This window comes from Sciurus carolinensis, chromosome 18 (assembly GCF_902686445.1).
Source record: "Sciurus carolinensis chromosome 18, mSciCar1.2, whole genome shotgun sequence".
Classification (NCBI taxonomy): Eukaryota; Metazoa; Chordata; class Mammalia; order Rodentia; family Sciuridae; genus Sciurus; species Sciurus carolinensis.
In genome coordinates, this window is record NC_062230.1 from 27,067,517 (window position 1) to 27,087,676 (window position 20,160).

Below are 20,160 nucleotides of genomic sequence, written 5' to 3' on the forward strand. Positions count from 1 at the left end.
CACCCTAAGAAAACCTCGTCCCCCTCCTAATCCTCTGCAGTGACACAGTGACTGAGAAGTCACTCAGTGAGAAGTCAGCTCCATCTCAGTCCTTTCTGAACTTCCAGACATTTCCCATCATCCTTTCTTCTTTAACATCTCTATGGAGATATAATCCACACATCCCACAATATTCATCTAAAGTGAGTGATCCCGTAGTTTTTAGTGTGCTCACCCTGGACCACCTTCGTCCTTAGCAGCTTCAGAACCTTTCACCACCAAGAAAGAACCTCCGTAACCGTTAGCCTCGCTCCGATTCCCTCCCTCCCTCCACCCATCTTCTCCTCCCACCTGCTGGTCCCAGGAAATCACTTATTTACTTTCCATTTCTCTCCATTTGTCTTTTCCCTTCCATCTGACTATAATTACGTGTCCTTTGGCCAACATCTTCCGAGGTCTCCGCCCACCTTCCCGCCCAAGGCTCTTTCCCAACATTCTAAACCCCGAAGTCCTCGCAGCAGTAAGGATGTCCTTGTGGCCTCCCCCTCCCTCTTTTTCTCCATCTCCAGACACACTGGCCTCTTTGCTGCTCCTCAGACACATCAGGCAAGTCCCCATCCCCCCCTGGCCATTCCCCTCTGTCACCTCTTCCCCTGATCATCACCTGGCTTCTCGGTTTCATTCGGAACGCTGCTTGTCATAACCCCCGGGCCATCCGCAGCCCTGATCCCAAATGCTCCGCAGTTCTTCACTGTTTAAAGCGTGTGGCTTCCTAGCAGGATGCTGATCTTTGCTTCTCTGCCCCACTGAGACGGAGGCTCCATGAGCACAGGAAGGCCATTCCCTACTGCATCACCAGTCCCCGAGCCTGTGCCCTGCACCGAGTGACACTCAGTCAGTACGCACTGGTGGACTGATGAGGGACTGCAGGGTTAAGTGCAGGGCAGGGCCATTTCTCAGGTTTAGCACATGTTTAGAGAGGACCAGAAAGAGCCCAGAGGGAAGAAAGAAGGCAGGAGAACAGGAAGTCCAGAGGAGTATTTGTCATTGCCATGATTCTTTATTGAGGTGTAATTTATATCCAAAGACCTGTGGGGGTAAGTGTATAATTTTGAGAGTTTCTGTAAATTCCTACAATGCGCATCCATCACAATAGTTTCAGGACTCTTAGCAAACCCCAGATTCCCTCCACCCCATTTGCCTTCAATCCCTGCTCACAGTTCCAACACCAAGTGACCTCTGATCAGCTGCCTCATTCTCTGATTTTGCCTTTTCTAGAAAGTTCTTGTCAATGGATTGTGCCTTGTGTAGTCTCTTCTGTCTGACTTTCTCCACGGTAGGTCACCCTGATTTCAAGACTCACTCATGTCAGCCAGACACGGGCTGCTCATTCCTCAGTATTGCTGGGTAGCATTCCTTGTATGATGTCACATTTTGCTTATCCATTTAGAAGTTGACGGGTGTTTATTTTTTTTCCACTTTGGGGCTATCATGAAGGATGTGGTCATGATTTCCATGCACAAGTTTTGGGGTGAGCATGCGCCCTCAGGTCTCTGGGGCAGACATACGAGTGGAATTGCTGAGTCATACCATAAGTATATGAGGACTGTGTCATCCTAAGACGCAGATTATATTTGGAGTCTCTACGCAGGCCTTTAAATATGGTATAGGAAAATGCACGTAAAACTGAGCGTGAGCAGCAAACTCAACTCCAAGTCTGAAGTGCGCTGGCAATTCTTCATGCCTGGGCCTGAAGTCCATTTGGACCTGTTTGATATATCGTCTGCAGGGAGATGGTGAAATTTGCCAGCCTTCAGACTAACAACTGAGCCTAATTTTTCACCCAGTGATTCTAAAGAAGTTTCGTCTTGGCAAAGGATCGGGAGAGGAACAGTTGGTGGAAGTGATTGTGGCAAAATGACGTGAGAAGTCACACATTCTATACCAGCTCAGGAACACAAACAGGATCGGTAACCTGCAGTGAATGAACTCAGCTCGGGGGGACTTCCTGGTCCATCAAGGGACTTCTATCCCGGCCACCATCCCCAACAGCAGAGGACTTGAAACCTGGGCCTTGGCTTCCAAGATCTCAGATTCTGCTATGGGCATCCCCACAAATCCTTTCTTCAGGTTTTAAACTTTGTTATCATGAGAATCATCATGAGACAGAGCAGACTGGGTTGTAGGGAGCATTTACAGAAAGCTTCTTGCTTTCAACTCCTGGCCTGCCACAGCTGTTCCTCTGATTTCAAAGTCTTCACCCCATGAGGGTTGACATCCAGGTAAACCTCAGGGTGGACCTCCCAACCCTGCCCCCAGCCTCCCTCATGAGAAAATGAAATGCTTACTGCCGCTGTCCTTAGAAATCTTTTGTAGCATAAAATCGGTATTGGTTCTGGGATATATAATTTTGGCTTCAGAAGTCAATCCCTGATGTTCTCAATTGAACAATGCCCATTTGGAAAAAAATAAAATAAAATAAAAAAGCAGCCTGAATGCAGAGCTTCTCAGAGATTTGGGTAAATACATATTCTCTCAGATTGGTTCCAGCCTCTGTGCAAAGAAAAAAAGACACTGAGAAAATGATCAGTCGAGGGGGCAGGGTTATTTAAGGAGTTTTTGTCTGATGTAGCCAAAGTTCTAGCTGAGAAAAGGGGAATGGAGGCTGTGGTGACGGTCTGAGGGGCTGGGAGGTCCGCAGTGCTGTGGGAGTCCACTGGCAGAGGCTGGGAGTGGAAGCAACGGGGGCCTGTGGCTGCGCTCTGGTCCCTGAGGACAGGGATGCAGGGGTGTCTGAGAGAAAAAGGTCCCGATGCTGTAACTCTGGGTGCTCAGGGACCGTCGTAGTCCATCCTGTGTTGCATCAGCCGCATGCCTGATGCTGGTCCTGTGTGAAGAGAAGAGGTTGGTTCGGCGCTCAGCATTGGAGGCCGAAAGCCCAACGTCACCCAGCCCCGCTGTTCAGCATCTGGCAAGATCCTTCTGGAAGAGAAGCAGAAAGGGAATCGGCCTCGTGCGCAGAGTGCCAAGGCATGGCGTGGCCTCCATTTCTAACAACTCGCGAGGACGACGTGAAAGCCTTCCGAGGGTGGTGCTCCCGCGATCGAATGGTCCTCTGCTCGCCGCCCCCCACTTAAAGTTCTGCCCCTTGTTAACACCATTACGTTGGAGACCAAGATTCCAGCCTAGGAACCTCTGGGGGACAGTCACTCCATATCTGAACGAAACCACAGACACACTGGGGTAGAGGCAGGGAGAGGCGACCTCTGACTCACTCTCCTGTGGCGTGTGGTGGGGCCCTGACTCGACACGATGTTGGGGAGGCGGCACTGCTGCGCAGGCCCAGCTGCAGGGCTGGGTGGCCTCACTTCCGGCAAGGGATCCAATCCGTCTACACTTGGGTTTCCTTATCTGTAGTGTGAATATGCTGCTAATGACTACTTCTCAAATTTACTGTTAGGACAGGGGCAGGGCTTACGTGAATATGGAGACGGCATTCGCGACACGTGCCGTGTTACTCGATGCTGTTATTGTTGTGGCTGAGGGTCACCGGCCTTGGCGAGCAGCCACCGACACCATCCCCGGGTTATATATCGGTGATGTCAAGGGGGCTCCCGCAGGAGCTGATGAGACCTGGAGTCTGGAAAGTCTCCTTCCGAGCTGGGTGAAGGACCCCGCAGGAGAGACCTGGACCCCCGCAGGGAGAGCTTGAAGGCTTTCATTATGCAGATGGGGTACCAGCCAGTGAGACAGGACTGCCACTATTGCCAGTGACCTCCTTATGCTCTCAGCTTCAGGGGCTTGGGACATGTGAGCTACTCCAAGAAGAGGCTGCTGTCGACCTCGTCAAAGAACAAAGTTACCAAGGAGCTTAGCAGCTGAGAGTGTAGCTCCTTGGGTTCAAATCCCAGCTCAGCCACTTCCTGAGTTTGGGGCAAGTTAAGTTTCTTGGTGTCTGAGTTTTTCTCAAGAGCAAAATGGAAATAAAGACAACAATTCATATCTCATAAGGTTCTGTTGAGCTTTGAAGAGATCAATAGCCTAAAGCAGGCACGAGGCAATGCCCAATAAGCATCAGCAATCGTTATAGTCTCATGTAAGACAAAGGGAGAAACAGCAGCTGCAGGAATACGGCCTTCTGACTTCTGCCAAAACGGTGGATGACCCTCTTGTTCAGTTGAAGGCAAATGTCTCCACGAGCTCGCTCTACTCACAATGACCTCCTAGCAGTTCCTAGAACCTGCTAGGTTTTTTCTAACTTGGTGACTTTGCACATTTTCCAAAAGTCCTTTTCCTCCTGCCCTTCCCCTGGCTAATTCCTCATCATTAAAATCCTGCTCGAATTTCAACTGCAGACCATCGCCCTTGCCCATGAATGTCTAAAGCAGACCCCGACGTCCATCCACATACACACAGTCATGTGCTCTCACATCCCCCATCAAAGTCCTTCCTGGAATCCATTATGTTCTAAAATGTCATTTGTCTTCGCTTACTGTGTCTATTTCCTGTTAGAATTTGCTCTCTGTGTGAGCAGGAATCTGTGGGCCTTGATTACAGTGGTACCCTGGGGCACTTTTCCTAAGTGTCTGGCACGTAGTAGGTGTTCATTAAATCGTCACTGTCTATGGAGGGCTGAAATCCCCCAGCTACTCCTCTTTACATTTGAGGGCTTTGGAGAGGAACCTCACCACCTCAGAGGCTGGCACTCACAAAGCAGGGGTCGGTGTACCCTGATCTGGGAAGACACCAAATGTGTGCTTTTACCCAGCTCCACCCAATTCTCTGACGCCAGCTTATGTCCAGTGATTTGGTTCAGTTCTGGCACTAACTGCTCAGAAGGAGTGCAGGCCCAAAGCTCAGGCTTAGTCCCACAAGATTGTCCCGACTTCAGACACCCGGGTCCCCCTACTTCCGATTCCCAGGGTGCCCAGTCTACCCACAGTTCTGCCTAGACAACTACTAATTCAGGGCTTTCCACAACCCCCATCAGGCTAAATAATTCACTAGAATGAGGCAGAACGCAGGAAGACTCTTCACCGACATTAACTGGTTGATTATAATGGATTCCCCCAGCAAGAGCCAAAGGGAGAGGTTCACAGGGCCAGGTACGGCAGCAGGGGTGCCGTGGAGCGCCCCTACCCTCTCCAGGTACGCCGTCTTCCCAGGGCCTCCTGTGTCCACTGACAGAAGCGCCTCCATCTCACTGTTTGAGTCTTTCATGTCTCAGTGGGTGAGGCTGAAAGTGTCCTCCATCTGGTCTATTTGGTCTTTCTGGTGACCAGCCCAAATCCTAAATCTCTCCAAGGACTCCACTCCAAGTCACCTCATTACTCAGGTGTGGTGGAAAAGGGCCCGCTGCTTGCTTTATAAATAAAGCTTTATTGGAACGCGGCCACACCCATTTGTATCTACATCACCTAGGGCTGATCTCATTACGACAACAGGATGTGCAGTCACTGCAGAAACCGCACAACTCAGAGCACTGAACATAGTTACCCCTGGTAGGAAAGTTTAATGACCCCACCCGCCATGCCCCATCCTGAAGGAGGAAACTCCCTGGACTGGACACAGAAGGCAGCCACTGAAAGGGGGTGACCAGAGACCCCTTGGGAAAAGCCTGAGGGAACTTGGCGGGAGCTTCTCCATGTGCATCTGAGACTCCTCAGGGAGAATCTAAAATCTCTAAAGTACTAAGCGCTGGAGGGTTTGCTCCATGAAAGACAGCTCTGTCCCCACCCTGCTCGCTCCCTGGGGCCCGCTCCTCCCAGCTCCCACACGCACTCGCCAAGGCCGGGAGGACCCGCTCCATGTCACACCCTCCCATCCTATTCCTGCCCATTCTTCAAAACCCAGCTCCGTTCAGTGAACAAACACAATTTTAATGGACTCTAAGAAGGTCCCAGGCAGTGAATATCCCTGCTCTCCAAGAAGTGTCAGTGAAGAGTGGGCGACAGATAAGGAACCAGGTCACCAGAAAACTTTTCAGTGAGAGTTCCATGAGGCATGTGCTGGGGCTTTGGGTGTAGCCCAAAGCAATCTCCAAACAGCTTTGGGGAATTAAGAAGTTTCCTGGAGGTAGGGCTATCAGAACTAAGTCTTAAAAGATGATAACGAGGGATGAGTCAATTTAGCCAATTAGGATGAAGAGGGTCCTGTGGATGGAGGCAGCACATGCAAAGGCCCAGAGGTGGATAGAGAGCAGAGCTGCTGGAGGCAGGAGGGAGGCAAGGTTGCAATACTGGGGACCACAGACCTGTGCGGGGCTCTCGGTGCTTCTCTGCACTGTGGAATGATGGGGGGCAGGGGAGGGTTGTGGGAGATTTTTCCAGTGCCCTTATTTGTGTCTGTCTCATTAAGCTAAAATGTAAGTTCTTCCAGGGCAGGAACCTCATTTCTCCATCTCCGTACCCACAGCACATTTGGCAGTGCCCTAAATGGAATGGGTACTAAGTTAGTGTTTTTGTCAGATGTTGTTAAAAGCCCTGAGGAAGCTCCATATCAGGATTCTGGTCCTTCTTTGCCTTTGATGATTCACTGGAAGGCCAAGGCCAAGTCATGCCCAACGTTTTCTGGGCCCGCAGAGGATGGGAAGGACACAGTTAACATTCAATATCCAGTCAGCAGGAGTGCCAGGGCTGGAAACCATTTTCTTTGCTCCATCGAGTGCTCCTTTCCCACTTGATTTCTTACAGGGCAGATCAATGAAGGATTCTGCTGTGTGCTTGAACTTCACATCCTCTGCTAAGCTTGCATATTTATTTTCAATGAGCTGGTCAGTTCATCTCAAGACTTCATTACTCCCAAACAAGATGGGGATTCATAACAAGCCCTTACAACAGTGATAAGATGAAGAAGATATTAATCCTATGTCACAAATGAAGGAACTGAGTCTCAAAACAACTGGATTGACTTGTCTCTGTTTCCAGACCTGGTGAACTTGGGTCTTCTTGAGTCCAAAACTCATGCTCTTATCTACTGAGAGGGGATCCCGGGTGTTAGTTAAGAAGCGTTGCCTAGGAGACAAAGGCTTGAGTGGAGGTCTTGGGTTCTACACCCACACAAGGCCGGCATGATGGAAGACTTTGGTCTGGGGTCATGGTCAGCTCCTTGGAGAAACAGTGAGAATCCCAAACCCCTCCACAATCCCCTTCCTCTCTCCTTCTTTGGGGGACAATGGGACTATAAGGAAAACCCAAACTCTCACCATGTCCATCATCTTATTGATAAACAGAAGTCAATCAATGTCAACAAAAATGTGACTTCATGGCTTATGACTGTTGGGAAAAAGCAGGGCAGGCTCCGGCTGTGACATCAGATACAGCACAAAGGATCCAGTCACCTTCAAGTTAAGAAGTCTCCAGAGAGCTCACAATTTCCTGTCTCCCAGTCCCAATCCCTTTCAAGAGAATCAATGTTTTCTTTTTGCCAGAGCTGAAATTCACATTTAAATGCCCATTACATCATAAAATGTGCCTCATGCATGCACACCGATTGACCAAATGTATTAATGACTTTTGCACTTATTTTTTTTTCCTGTAAAAAAATCTATCTTAATCTAATATGGCTCCATCTCCATTAAGGCACCTCCTTTGAATATCATCCCAGCAAGAACCCTCCTTAAGTGCCTGAAATTTCATTTCCACTGTCAGCTGGAAAATTCCAAAAACAAAGAGCTACCATGTAGTGAGCACCTACTATGTGCCATGTATGTTACACAATGGCAGATTCTGGGATTTGGGGTACGAGTTGGTTGCTGAAACAGAGAGTCCCAAATGACCACGGCGAAAGGGATTTTCTTCCTCTCATTCAGCAGACTAGGAGTGAGCAGTCCAAGCCTGGGGGTGGTCTCCATGATGCCCTTCTATCTTGCTGCTCTGCCATCTTTGAATATTGCTCTTGTCCAAAAAGATACATTTCTACTTTCCAGCTGTTTGTGAAAGGAAGGAAGAAGATGAATGCTCATTTCCCTTAGAGATATGAAGCCATAGAGGGAATACTGTCCATTTCCCACTAGCTGGAGTTTAGCCTCGTGGCTGTGCCAAGCTGTGAGGGAAGACTTTAATCCAGGTGGCATGGACCCAGGTAGAAATCAGAGGTTCTACAACTAAGAAAAGAGGATCATGGGTTTTGGAGGCTGCACAAGCAATATGTACCATGCAATCCTAAGAGACCACACCCCAAGATTTTTGGATTTAGGAGAACAGGCTGAAAATGAAATTCTCTGAGAGGCACAGCCTCACCTAAACTGGGTGCGGGTGGAGTCCATGCCTCCTTTATGACTTTGCCTAATATAAAATAACCCCGACATGATTTGTTCCACCTGCACGGGAGGGGCACAGAATGGTTCTGTGGGTACAGAGAGGTTTTCTCCTGGAGGGTGGGCAGTCCTGGCCAGGAGATGAGGACTCTGAAAATGGACCATCAATGGGAATTATGGGACAGTCTCTCCTCTCTTAACTAGTCGTCAGTTTGGCCTGAATTTCACAGGGGAGAGCTGCCCGGACTGTTTCTGGTGAGAGAAGGGGGAAATTCAGGCCCAGTCATGGGGAAGCAGGCTGCGGGAGAGGGGGTGGGAGAGAGAGGGAAAGAGAAAGACTGCTCACATCTGAGCAGTTCAGGGGACCCGAGGATATGCTGGGGCCTGTTCAGTCATTGTAAATTATTCTGCTTTGCATCTTCCTAAACTAGTCCCATGGCATCAATATAAACTTGTTAAGAGCTGCATCTTGTTCTCTGTTCTCGTGTGGGGAGTTAAGGCCGAGTGCCTTCCCTACACTTGGAATGAAGGAGACATGACAGTCTGGCCTCCTTTTCATCCCCTTAAATATGCCACATTCCTTGCTGCCTCTGAGGCCTTGTGCATGCCTCCTCTCTGCCCGGAATGCCTCTTGACACCACCTTTTACTACACACTCCTGCTCACCCCGAACTGTCACCTAGAACATCACTTCCTCAGGAAAACACTCCTAGACTCCCCAAATCCTCTCTCAAGTGGGTTCTTACTGATACTCTCTCCTAAATCCTCTATTAGTCCATTATGGTTACTATAACAAAACACCCAAAGCAGGCTAACTTTATAAAGAAAGGAGACCTATTGAGCTCACAGCTTTGGATGCCGGAGATCCAAGCAGCATGGTGCAGGCCCAGGTGAGGGCTCCCTGAGTCTGTGTCACCTCCCGGAAGGTGGCAATAGTGGGAGCATGTGTGGGAGGAGGTCATATCTTGAAACACGAAGCCACAGAGGTTGGAATCCCACAGTGACCTGAGGACCTCCCTCTAGGCTCTGCTTCTTAAAAGTCCCACCACGGCACCAAGGACCAGGCTGCCAATCTGTGGAATGATGGGAGACAGACACATTCGAACCACGGAAACTCTTTATTTACTGTCTTGTGGTTTTTAATTACATATATGTATTTGTGGAATTATTGGATCAGTATCTTTCTCCCCTAGTAGACTATAAGCTCCCTAAAAACAGGAACTATGTCCAGTTTTCCTCACTCCTGAATGTCCAGCACCTAGGATATAGTACCTGGCACCTGGCAGGTGCTTGTTGGGTATTTGGAGAATGGACCAATGAGATCCGCACCTGAGGCAGGGGTAACACAAGGGTCATCAACAGAGGACAGCCCTGGCCACCAGAGATACTGGCAAGGAGGCCACACAGCCTTGAGGTATGACAAGAAAAAGATAGAAGCACAGTTGGTTAAAAAGGGCCACCTAGGAGCCACGCCAGGGAGAAGGGGCTGACCCGTGGCTTCTTACAGACCCAGCGTCAGGATTATACACAGGGAAGTGATCTCCGGGATTCTCTGAGCACCCCGTTGGGCAGGTACTTGGATGGTAATGGATGTGAAGTCAGAAATGATTCTGCCCGAGGTCACATGTGAGCAGATGGACGCTGCCTTCAAACTCAGGACTGAACGCCTCCAGAGACCGGCCTCGTTCCCACACCCAGTTTACCTCCCAGAAAAACAGACAGAAATGGCAAAGAAAACCTGCAAAAGCCAGTTCACTGCAATGGCTGCCCCAGCAAAGGTTTCTGGCCACCCTTGCATCCTGAGGACTTCTTCTCTGCTTGGATGCCTCCCTGGCCGAGCTCTCCCAGCCCATTATCTGGGCCTCCACCATTTAAACTTGACACTGGGTTCTTTTCATGAAGTGTGATTTCAGCTACGCTCTCCGGTTTCCAAATCTTTGAAGACTGCTACTGGGGCTCCGGGAAGCTGCCGCTCTCCCAGCCTGAGTGGATTTTCTTCCCTTCCTTTACTCATGAGCAAGTATGCTCCTAGATCCCGTCCTCTGAACACACAGCAGTTTACTTATGTCCCTCCAGGGAAGCTTCACAAACGGAACATGCTGAAATGGGCCCAGTCTCTGAAAAGGGCAGTTTGGATTTGTAAAAAATGAACATCTCTTACATCCAGCGTTTCCCTGGAGGGGCTTCATCTCAAGAGCATAATCAACCAGTCGTGCAAAGATGTCAGATCGAATATTTTATTGATAGAAATGTTTATGATTCTTGAAAAATGGGAACAAATATCCAACAACAGGAGATTGGCAGAATAAATGGGGGCATATCTGTACAATGTCATCATTAAAAATGGCAATGTAGACTTACTGATGATGAAAAATGTTCACAGTGAGAAAAAAGCAGATTCAGAAGGAAATTGTATAATGCCATTTGATTTCTGTGAAAATACAGATTCATTTATTCATTCAACAAAATATATTGGGTGGTTGCTGTTTATCAGGGGCTATGCAAAGAACTGAAGATACAGTAACAAACAAAATAAATATTGCTTATCAGGGAAACACCAATATCTAGACCATTCTCTGTTGGTGCACAGTCAGCTTTGCACAACTATAAGGAACTACCAGAGATAATTAACTTATAAAGAGAAAAGGTTTATTTGTACTTACAGTTTTGGAAGGTCCAGGTCACAATTGGGCAGACGCATTGCTTTGTTCCTTTAGTGGGTGTGCCAGATGGCCACAGTAGGGAGGGAGTGCTCATGGGAGCACTACTCATCAGAGAACTATGCACCTCATGGCCAGAAACAATGAGAAAGAGGAAGAGACAGGGGTCCTGCAATCTCCTTCAAGGACATGCCCCCAATGTCCTAACAACCTCCTACTAGTTCCTAGCTCCTAAATGTTCCACCATCTCCCAATGGGGCCAGCCTGGGGACCAAGCTTTCAGCATGTGGACTGTGGGGGACACTTATCCAAACCCAAACACTCAGTGATCACTTAAGTCAGTGGCTCAAATTCTGAGTCTCAGTTTCCTCATCTATAAGAAAGTGTGTATCACAGCAATGGCAGTTAACAACATATTGTACTCTGGAAAATTGCCAAGAGAGTAGATTTCAAGTATCCTTACTGCAAAAATGATAAATGGGTGTAGTCATGCACATATTAAATAACTCAACTTAGTCATTCCATAGTGTGTACACACACCGAAACATCATCTTGCCCATCGTAAAGATATCTCATTTTTACTTGCCAATTTAAACATTGTTTAAAAGACATTAACAGTAACATAGAGAGGAGTGGGAAGGCCAGAGGTGTGAGACGCTGATGTGAGAACAGGAGGACTCGGCAAATACACGTTGGTCACACCCAAATCCTACCCTTACTACTCCCTGTCTACCAGGAACAGTTGTGATTTTATATAAGAGCCTGAGGCTGTAGCTCAAGTTCTAGTTCCAACAGAGCCATTGACCATCTGTACAAGCCACGGTAAAGGAAATCACCAAGGCTGGTTCCTTCAGTCAGTCAGTCAGTCAGTCAACAAACCCTGACTGACACCATCTCTGTGTCTTACCATAGCCTAAAATGCTTCTCATTTCCAGTCTCGACCACACTGCCTGCCCTCTGCCCTCGCCATCTCTTCCAAAGAGCAGGCCCTTCCAAAGTTCCTCCTACAAACCAGGTCTGTAGGCAGGGCCTCTGCTCTTGCCCTGTCCTCTGCCTATGGTACTCTTGCTGGGATGTGGGTGCCTTCTATCTTTTTTGCTCTTCTTTTGAATATCTCCTCTCAAAAGGCCCCTGATCACCCTAGGACCTCCTGGCCCTGCTGATCATCATGCCACTTGACCATCTTAGAAATGACCAGCCTCTCATAGAAGCCAATTCCTTTTCTTATTTGTTACCTGTCTTCTCTACTGCAAGGTCAGCACCCCCAGAGCAGGGACCCAGTTTGTCCAGTTCTTTGCTGGACCTCAGCTCTCAAAACTGTGCCCGTCACAGAGTGGGCATTTGACAAATGTGCGTCAGATGGATGTGTGAGCGAATGGATGTGTTTGGCACTGTGCAGGATAATGCAAAGATGGGGGCACCTGTCAACTGACAATCATCCCCTGGTGAGGCCTCCTTCCTCTTAGGTCTCCAGAGGGGAATTATCCTTGGCCCCATCTTCCCCAAGAACTCTACAGAGTTATGAAACCCGTGCTCATTTAAATATGCACAGCTCTCTATCAGATCCTTTCTCCAGGACTCTCCTCTGCCAGAGTGCTGAGTAATTATCCTTTAGAATCTACAGTGGCTCCAAATTTTGATTAAATGCTTTCCTGGCTTTTAAAATTCTAGGCCAGACTATTAGGCTGTCCTCTGCTGTGGCATTAGCCGGCGCAACGATTGACTGAGATGGACCTTGTCCCCTTCTTACTTTGTGGCTATTTCCTTGAGTATTTTGATCCGGGCGAGAAGTATGACATTATTGATTCGCTCTGCTCTGCTCACCAACTGCCTTATCTGCAAGAGCTGGGATCTTTATGGCTTCAATAATTTCCCGGAGTGCAGAGGACTTTTATATTTTTTGCTTGGCATTTTGCAATTCTGTAAATTTTTTATGGATGCAGAGGTTAAGTTTCGTCCCTTGCTCTCAGGTTCACTGGGATGTCTGCTCATGCTGAGAAAGAACCTGAACTTCCCCTGCCAGTCATGTTCTTCCCCACCCTTATATTTAGAGAAGGGAGAGAGGGGAGAATTCTTGAGTTCTTCATCTTCCATACTTCTTTTTATATTGATTCTTTCTAGTTATGTGTAACATTAGGGCACATTTTGACATGATCACCAAGGCATGGAATATAATGTGCTCTAACTCAGTCCCTAGTACTTCTCCTTACCCTTCCTTTTCCTCTCCCTACTCCTTCCCCTCTACTGCTTTTTTGCAATTTCTTTATAGGATTTTTTTTTTTAAATTAGTGTCTTGTAAATATTTTGTACTTCTTACTGAAAAGAAAAATTAAACAGAAGCTCAGAAAGATTTAGTGACATCCCTAAAATAACACAGTCAATAAATGGGAAACACTCTGCTGTTTCTGGATTGGTCATTGATGCTGTTCACCACACGTTTCCTTCACCTTCTCCTAGGTACAAAGTAGGATTGCCATTTTCTTCCTCCATAACGTCACAGAATTGCTGTCACCAATGGAATGTGAGTGGAAATGAGCATCATCATTTCCAGGTGAACAGTTTTAAGAACTGGTGCACAATTGATTCATCATGTCCTTCCCACCCCAGATGGTGGAGGCTCCACCTATCCACAACCATAAATGAGGACAGTGATCTAAGTATGACATGTAATGTGAATGGGAAATAAATCTGTCATTTTAAATACTAAAATTCAGGACTGTTTGTTACTGCAACATAACCTAGCTCATCCTAACTGAAATAGCCTCCAACTCCAGAACCTCTCAGGTAAGATGATTTGGAAATCTTGAGGAGTCGACTTTGGCCAGATGATCTGGGGCAAAGAGAGAACTTGAGAATGCAGTTGCTTTAACATCACAGATTTCCCATCTACAGTTTTGTTTAGAACAGAGTTGACAAAGCTATGAAGTGAGGGTAAGTTCAGTTCATCAGGAAAATATTCAAATCCCTTCAAACCTTGGCCTTAAACTCCTACCAGTCTCAAATCTTCACATGCCCCCTCAAATGCTCTGTGCTTCACCTTTATGAATCGCTTTCCTTGCTCACGTGTGTCCTTTCTTTGTTTGCACATTCATTCATTCTACAAATATCTGCTGGGTTCCTGGTATGTTCAAGACATACGGTGGATGTCAAAGTGTCAAACTGTCACATGCACTTCTTACTCTAAAAGGCCTCCACCACTCCCCAGTTTTATTTTCGACACACTGAGGTTTATTTGTGTTTCAAAACCAGATCGGAATCTTGTCTGCTGGCTTTTTAGACTCCCCTTTCTTTTCCAAAACAGATTGAGCCTCCTCTTTCTGTGCATTCATGACAGAAAAATATACATTTCATATATATTTCTTTCACCTGCTGAGCATATGGATTTACGATGATGGTTTGCACGTTTATTTTCTTAACTAGATTGTATACTCTTTGAGGACAGGGTTCATTCTTCAGACATCTCTGAAGTTTTAATTCTCGCTCCTGGTCCTTGCACAGTAAATATTTGGTGACTGAATGGTACAATTTCAGTCTGGCTGCTGTTTCTGATTCTGTTTCCAACATCCCAGCATCTTCTCTCTCTTTAAGGGAAATGGTCACATCCAGAGTCTCAGAAACCTGACTGAACTGGATGTTTGGGTAGATGTTTATTCCATAGACATACCTGGGCGCATTGGCATGGACGGAGAGCTGTTGACCATCTCCATGCCCACTTGACCCAGAGAAACAAAGACCCCCGTGGGTGTGCTAATACGAATTCATGGTAGATGGCCAAGACTGGCTTGCTGAGGGGAGCCAGTATCTCATAATTAGCAGGAATTACCTTCTTATAGACCCCAGGACATAATCACAACAGGTGGGAGGTCCTCCTTCCAGTTGCATTTCAAACATCATAAGTGATACATTCCCTCATTAGCCCCAAGCTTGGATCCCAATGGTGACAGCTTCCAGCAATCTGTCATTTCTCCAACAACATCAGCACCTTCGATCTGTCCAAGTAACCCCAAGTTGACAGGGCCTCCTAATGGCCACTTCTCCACTCAGTTGCTCTCCTTCCCACGCTTATGTCTGCAGAGAAACTAGGCTGTGTTGGTTTCCTCTACCACATTTGATATAATCCATATTTTCCACTTTAAATATTTATAGCAAACTTGGAGGGAAAACATTCTCTTTTCAAGCAACCTTCTAATTTCATTTAACAGTGAAGGTCAGAGCAATGAATGCTTTTGCAAAGAGATTTCTCCCCTCCTTTTTAGCAGAATCAAGGACAGAAAACAGAATCCTTTTACCCAACTTCATCCTCTGTGCCCTTCCTCCAATACCAATTACCTCAAGTGCCCTGTTAAGGGGAAAACAACTGAGAAATTACTTCCTGATAGATTTATAGTATTTTTCTGGTTGTAAAAAATACAAATCTTCTGCAATAATTTCAGAATATATGTAGAAGAAACTAGAGATCACATTTAACTCACCACCCAGAAGTAATGTTTATCAACAATTTCTTGCACAATCTTTTAGATCTTTCTCCCCAAAAGGGATTATATTATTTCTTACTAAAATGGATTGCATTATGTGTACCTTCCTGCAAGCTTCTTTTCCTAATAATTGCACTGTGGGGAACTTTCCTGAGTGTTACTCAGTGTGCATATGTGTGTGTATCACTCCCGTCATAATTTCTAGTGGTTGCATAAAATTCTGTTGTACAAAGGTACAAGGGATAATTAATCCATTCCCCATCTCTGCATGTTTAAGTTGTTTTCACTTGTTAATTATTATTTTTAAAAGATAAATTTAAAGACTTGGGGATTCCCTCAGCAGATAGATGTTCTTCTCTTACTATTTCTTTCATACAAATTTCTTGATGTGGAGTTGCTGGGTCAAAGGACATGAGTCTTCTAAAGACTTTTGATTCATATTACCAAAAAGAAAGATGAGACCATTTTACTCTGACAAGCAACACATGACAATGTTTACAACCTCAATAGTTCTGAGCATTAACAATCTTTAAATTTTTGACCAAGCAGGCAGAAAACAAAAAGGGTCCTTACATTGCTGTCTCATTTCAATATATCTCACTAATATTAAGTTTAAATTGTGTATGTTTAGATCGTTTTGTTCATTTTTCCCTTTGGAGAAATTTGGTGTGTTATCATTGTAAATATTGAAGAAATAAGGCTGCAAATACTTCTCTCAATGCACCTTTTGCCCTTTAATTTGGTTTTCTTTTGCAGATTTTAAATTTTGTGTAATAAAATCCATTAATGTTTTTGCTTGGTGGTTTCTGACTTAGATGTCAAACTTCCAAAGGCTCTCGCCTCTCCCAAGAGAACAGAAACAACACCTCCATATTTTTACAACATTTTGTGTTCTTTACTTGTTATAAAGTATTTATTTATTTATGTTCATTTTTTGTGATACAGTGAATCAAACCCAGGGCCTCACCCCTGCTAGGCCAAGGCTCTACCACCGAGCTAAATCCTCATCCCTAACATCTGAGAATTTAAACAACATGAAACTATAGTATAAAGTATGAGGTAGGGATCTTAGTGTTTTTTCACATAAGGTGAGTTGTTAATGTATGCAAGACCTTTAAATGTCTGAGTTAACGCTTCTCACTGATTCGAAATGCCACAAAACTACAGCTATGTTTGTGCCAGACAGACGTACTTTCTTAGGTAGGTTTTTTTGTTTTGTTTTGTTTTTCATTTTTTAGAACGTCTCTTGAGTATTTTCAGATAGAAACTCTCTGGATGAATTTTAGTTTCTCAGCAGTTAATAAATAAATAATTAACGTTTTAATTAACATTGTATGATATTTATTTAATTTGGGATAAATTGGCAGATATCCAACATTGAAAACAGGGTTTCCATTTACTAATCTCTTATACCCTTTGATGAAGACTTATAATGTCCCACCACATAATATGTGCACATTTCTGATTAATTTTATTTCTAGGTAGTGTATGTTTTTATTGTGATCAGAGTTTCATTCTGATTTTATCTCATTATTGATTGTTACTAACTTGTAGGAAGACTACTGATTGGTGTGTGTTTACTTCTTACTTGCAATTGGTTTTGAAGATGAGTATTTGTTGGCTAAAGGCATCTTATTGTACTTCATAGTTCTTTGATTATATTACAAATAGGCATAAATTATGCACACTCATCTGGAAATTCCACAGGTATAAATAAGAATGGCAGCCGGGCTGGTGCAGCTCCGGAGGCTAGGACAGGAGGATCACAAGTTCAAGATCAGCCCTGGCAACTTAGCGAGACCCTAAGCAGCTTAGTGAGAACCTGTCTTAACATAAAAGACCAAAAGGGCTGGGGTTGTAGCTCAGTGGTAAAGTGCGCCTGGGTTAAATCTCCAATACTAAAAAAGAAAAAAAAAAAAAGAATGGGTATGTGGGTCAGAAAGTCCATCAAGGATGAGTGTATTAATTATTAATTATGCTTTTTAAAACTTTTTTCTGCATTTTATGACACTTTGCCATCTGAGCGCCTTGCTGACCCAAGGGAGACTGTCCCTCCCAGAGCTAGTGGATCCCTAGAGATCCCAAACCACTCCCCAGCACACAGGCCTCCCAAGCAAACCAACCGGCCCAAAGCCTCAGATGCCTCCTTTATCAGGCTCATGGGTTCTAGGCCGACGTTTCCCTGTCCTAGTCCTCCTGAGGCCAGGTACAGGCAACTCGGGTCGGGGCCTGTGCCCAAGTCTGCAGAGGGTTTTTGAACTAACTGATCCCGAACCGTGTGATTACCCGGCCTCACCCTTCCTCCTGGGGAAAGCACAGTGAAGATCTCGCCCAGCTTCTGCCCCTCCTGTCTCCAGTCCAAACCCGATGCTTCTTCCTGTGGCCATGGACAGATGGCGAGGAGCCTCCACCCCTCTTGCAAACTGTGGCTAAAAAAAAGCAATCTTTTCAGTGGCTGTCATCGTCTGATCTGTGGACTGCATTACGCCTAACTAACAACGCAGCCTGCATTTTAAAACAATAGGTTTGACAGAACATCAGAAATAGCCTGTTATAGGAGGAAGAGCCTAGATTTTGGAGTCAAACAGACCTGACTGGAGTTAAACTACGTGGCTTGTGAGACATGTGACTTTAGACAAGTATCCTGCCTGCTCTGGTACTTGATTCTGAAAAACAGAATCACCCAGGTGGTGGGTGGCTAAACTGGGATTCGAACCCATAGGTGTCTGAACATAGGTCTGTGCCCAGACGGAGAGCACTTTGTCTTGTATCTCATTGTGATGTGTGAGTGTCCTGCAAGAGCCCAAATTCCAGTCTGGGTCCCTGATACCATCATCCAAGTCTCAGTCTAGAATCTAAGAGGTAAACAGAAGAAACTAAGGTAGGGGATCCTTCCACTAGCTGACGTCTACCATTCCCATTGGTCCGGGGTCCTGGTAAGTTGGATTCTTATTGACCGAGTTGGAGCTTCTCTGGGGTCAAGACATGCTTTAGTACAGTGCACCATGGGACACACCAGCTGTCACAGTAGGGTGCAACAGTAAGAGTCAACCCCTGCTCTGGCACTGCAGGTATAGCTCCACGGAGCACCTATCTAGCATGCATGAGGCCCTGGCTTCCATCCCAAGCCCCACAGGGGTGCATGTCCCTTCTGAGATTCCAGAGCAATTCCAAAAACCTACAGCCTCTCCTCTGCTCTGGAGAGGGGCACATAAAACAACAACAACAACAACAACAACAACAACAAAAGCCCATGCAGGATCTCCTTTACAGGTACCTACCATTAACTGAGAGTTCACTTTCTGCCACGTCTTAAATATATACAATACAATCTATTTTATTAAAAAAACTAAAAAAGAAATAAAATTAGGGAAAAAAGAATTTTTATTCACAAATTCATGTAAACCTCACAATAGGTTTGTGAAGAAAGAACAGTCATTATTTCCAGTCCACAGATGAGGAAACTGAGATAAGAGTCTTAATCAAGGTCAGGTATCTAAGAAGTGGCAGAGTTAGGATTTGAACTCCAGCCCTGACTTGTAACCATTTGGCTCTTCTGCCCCGCTTTGGCCATGGATGGTGCCCATTTGCATCCTGGTATCCACTTGTTTGGATGGGCTATTTGTCAGTGACCTTCTTAGTCCAACGGTGAGTTATTAGTGAATATTCATAACGGGGGGTGTGGTCCACAGTCTTGCCGAGGTACCACACTGTCTGTCCTTTCTCTTTCAGTCAGCACTGTTGGTTGCTCTCCTGCTTGTTCAAGATGGCGGTGGTCATGTCTCCTGAGGCACTAAGTATGTAAAGCATGCCTAGACCTTGGAGCAGTCCCATAAACAAGAGGTTACGTTGTATTTAAGGACATTTCTAATAACATCCAACACAAAGAATTCTGCAGATGAAATGCTTCTATCCACCCATCCATCCCTTGTGAAATAGCCAAGAGGAACACGTACATATTCACCAATGGGAGAAAACATCCTTGTGCAGAAACATGTTGCCATATACAACTGAGTGTTTTATGTTCTTGTTTAGGACAGCAGGTGTCCACTGGGCCTGAGCCAAGCCCTTTTACTAGAATAGCTGTGTTCACCAGTGAACCCCAGTCTAGGTGCTGAGCGCCAAAGAGTCATTATGGGAATTTCCTAAGTGCCAGCCCCAAGGAGCTCCACCTCCCAGGTTCACTCCACGCCCTGCTCTATGGAATACACGATCCTGCCTGGGAAGCTAGAGCAACAGCACTGCGGAGTGAGCAGGAACAGAAAATCCCTCTGCTGAAATGTTATGCATTAATGTGAAGCAAACATCTGGTCCGGAAGCCAAGGACCCCTTTGGTTTATGTGTGACCTCAGGGAGCCCTTAGTCATCATAGACATTGCCACAAAATCACATCAAAAAGGACATCGCTTTCTGCTAAGGACACCAGGTCCAGAGCCTGCAGAGCATATGGTGAAGCAGATTAAGAGGGCAAGAGGGACTTCCTGTGCCAAGATGCCAGCCTCATTTACATGGATTAGCACCTATGACTGAAGTCATTTCCTCTTAGTCAAAGGCTGAGGAGCAAACTTGGAGACCAGAGCAGGGCAAGGAGTCAGGGGAAGGGGTGAGTTATGTCTTGTGACTTTGCTGGTTTGGAGCTTTCTGCTGACAAAAATCCATTTGTTCCAACAGTTCCAAGAGAGAAAGGGACATCGGCAGTGCAAATCACTTAGATGTGGTTTGGGTTTGACTATGGGGATTTTCTAGCAAAGCCTCCAAAGCACCGGTTTCTTCATTACCAGGTCGCTGTG